Source organism: Suricata suricatta, chromosome X, assembly GCF_006229205.1.
Source record: "Suricata suricatta isolate VVHF042 chromosome X, meerkat_22Aug2017_6uvM2_HiC, whole genome shotgun sequence".
Classification (NCBI taxonomy): domain Eukaryota; kingdom Metazoa; phylum Chordata; class Mammalia; order Carnivora; family Herpestidae; genus Suricata; species Suricata suricatta.
Window position 1 is genome coordinate 12223499 of NC_043717.1, and position 3340 is coordinate 12226838.

The 3340-nt window shown below is 39.1% G+C and overlaps 1 pseudogene; it reads right to left on the reverse strand.

The window, feature by feature from the left end:
• Nucleotides 1-696: 696 nt before the first annotated feature.
• The window catches only part of LOC115283330, a 25695-nt pseudogene continuing 23051 nt past the window's right edge, over nucleotides 697-3340 (reverse strand).

Here is a 3340-nt window from a genome sequence, read left to right on the forward strand (position 1 = left end):
GTGTTATTATTTGAAAGTTTCAGATAAATTCTCTAAGAACCGCAACAGTTCTGGGTGGTTTTATTTTCTGAAAGTCTTTTACAAATACCCCTCCTTCCCCACCCCACCCCCAGCTCTTTAGTTCCCAGTCTGCTGTTGTGCCAATCTAGGTCACATATATTTTCACCAAGAACCAGCTTGTGCTTACCTTATCAAGAGTCAAGAAGATTAAGCCCGTCTGAAGTTCAACATGTCCAGAACTGAACTTATAATCCCCAAGTACAATCTTTACCTCATGTCCTGTTCAGTTGTCTTGATCTCATTAAAAGTCAGTACTGGGGGTTCTCTCTCTTCCCCTCTATCTGCCCTCCCTCCCCCCCTCAAAATAAATAAATAAACATTTTTGTAGATATATGTATTTTTTCAAGACACTGAATACATTTTGTTGAGCCTTTTAGTTTGCAACATGAGGTAAAAGGAAAGTCAGTTCTCCTTAACCAGTATTTTACACAGCTGTGGTAAAATATTTCAAACTTTAGGGAATTATAATGGATTACATATATTAAAAAGTGGGGATTGGGTAAACAATACCTGCGTTCTTGAATTTTCCAGTTGAGTCTTCCGTTACAATAGTAACCAGCTCTAATTAGTTACATAAGTTTCTGCAAGGCCATGTTTTGTTGTTGCTGATGTCTTTGTATTGGAAGCATTGCTATTTCAGTCAATATCCACTGATTCCACTTCAAACATGAGTTTTGCATTTGGTGGAATTTTGGCACCAGGCGGTCCTTTCTTCCATGAGCCCATTCTTGTTCAAGGGTGCCTGATCCCATCTTCTGATAACTTTGCCTGTTCCAACTTTAAAATTTAAAGGCTTGGCGTTTTTCTTCTTCTTTGAACTCGTTTGAATATTAGTATCAAAAACAGTGCTACAGTGTTCCTGTGTACTAGCAGTGAACAGCATCTCCTTTTTTTGAGAAAGTTGGTTTTATCTCCTTTTTTAAGAACAGATTTTACATATTTTGGTGGTCCCTCATCCAGAGTCTCTTCAGACTTGGTTTCTTTGGGTTTATCTTCATTAAGCTTCACATTTTTCACCTGCTCAGGCACTTTACTTATACTTTCAGTACCCTTGAAACACTTACTTTCAAAAAGATGGTTATAGGCTGTAACCATGTGGTCCTTGTTAGCTGTCTTGGCCACATTTTTAATGTTTCTTAATAACTTATGTTCTGCAAGAAAGGAATCTGAACTGTGGTCCTGTAGAAACTTGAAAATGTCCTTCTTGGGTAGCTGCTCACTGTGGAACGGCTGCCCGCATCTTCCCCCACTGCCTCTGCTTTCTGTAGATATATTTTTTAAATGTTTATTTATTTTTGAGAGAGAGCAGAGGAAGGGAAGAAAGAGAGAGGGACAGAGGATCGCAAGCAGGCTCTGGGAAGCTGGCTCCATACTGACTGCTGCGAGTCTGATGTGGGGCTCAAACTCGGGAACCATGAGATCATGACCTCAGCCAAAGTTGACCCTTCAACTGACTGAGTCACCCAGGCACCCCAATACATAAACATTTTTTTTTTTAAAAAAAGTCAGTACCAACCGATTGTCTAACCAGAAACTTTGAAGTCATTTGTGATTCTACTTCCTACATCTAATCCATCAGCAATTTCTTTTAAAAACATGTGAAATGGGGAAGCCTAGCTGGCTCAGTCAGTAGAGCTTGGGACTCTTGATCTCAGGGTCATAAGTTCGAGCCCTGTTTCAGGGGTAGAGTTAAATAAATGTCTTAAATGAAAAAATGTTTGAAGTGATCAAACATTTAACTGATTTTGTTTGTGAGTCATCAGTTTTCTAATTGCAGGTACCTGAATATAACTTTTTTTCTTTTCAGATGAACTAGAATGATGTGTTTTTCCAAATCTGATGGCATTTATACAAGGGTTTCATACAGATTTTTATACCATATTTCATGTAAACCCTTCAGAATACTTTATTTAAAAACTTTTAAAATTTCTTTACATTTAAATCACAAATAGCAATATAATCTTTCTTTCTAGAATACACTTTACAGATGTTTTTCTGCCATTTTGATCTAGGGATATTTCATGGGTTTTTATTATAAATGAAACAAATAAGTCTATTACTATGATAAAAGTGATTTTTTTCTAGCAATTTCCTTTGATTCTACCTCCAAAATATAGCTCCAGGTCCTTCAATCCTTTCCATCTTTATGGCCACCAGCCTAGTCTCAAGCACCATTATCGCACACCTGACGAGAACTCCTACTCAAATTTCCCACTGTCATCCGGGACCATTCTAGTCCTCTTCCCACAAACTATCTGAGCTACTTGATTATATCTCTTTCTTACTTAACACTTCTTTTTTTTTTTAAATGGTTTATTGTCAACTTGGTTTCCATACAACACCCAGTTCTCTTCCCCATAAGTGCCCTCCTCCATCACCACCACCTCTTTTCCTCCTTCCCCCTTCCCCTTCAACCCTCAGTTTGTTTTCAGTATTCAATAGTCTCTCAAGTTTTGCTTCCCTCTCTCTCCCCAACTCTCTTTCCGTCTTCCCCTCCCCCTGGTCCTCCATTAGGTTTCTCCTGTTCTTCTGTTAGACCTATGAGTGAAAACATATGGTATCTGTCCTTCTCTGCCTCACTTATTTCGCTTAGCATGACACCCTCAAGGTCCATCCACTTTCCTACAAATGGCCAGATTTCATTCTTTCTCATTGCCATGTAGTACTCCATTGTGTATATACACCACATCTTCTTGATCCACTCATCAGGTGATGGACATTTAGGCTCTTTCCATGTTTTGGCTATTGTTGACAGTGCTGCTGTGAACATTGGGGTACATGTGCTCCTATGCATCAGCATTTCTGTATCCCTTGGGTAAATCCCTAGCAGGACTATTGCTGGGTCATAAGGGAGTTCTATGGATAGTTTTTTGAGGAACCTCCACACTGTTTTCCAGAGCAGCTGCACCAGTTTACATTGCCACCAACAGGGTAGGAGGGTGCCCGTCTCTCCACACACTCGCCAGCATCTATTGTCTCTGGATTTGTTCATTTTAGCCACTCTGACTGGCGTGAGGTGGTATCTCAGTGCATTGTTACACACCAAAAATGAATCAGCGGAAAGAGAAATCAGGAAACTGATCCCATTCACGATTGCACGAAAAAACATAAAATACCTAGGAGTAAACCTAACCAAGGATGTAAAAGACCTATATGATGAAAACTATAGAAAACTTATGAAAGAGATTGAAGAAGACACCAAGAAATGGAAAAACATTTCCTGTTCATGGATTGGAAGAATAAACATTGTGAAAATGTCATTACTACCCAAAGCAATCTA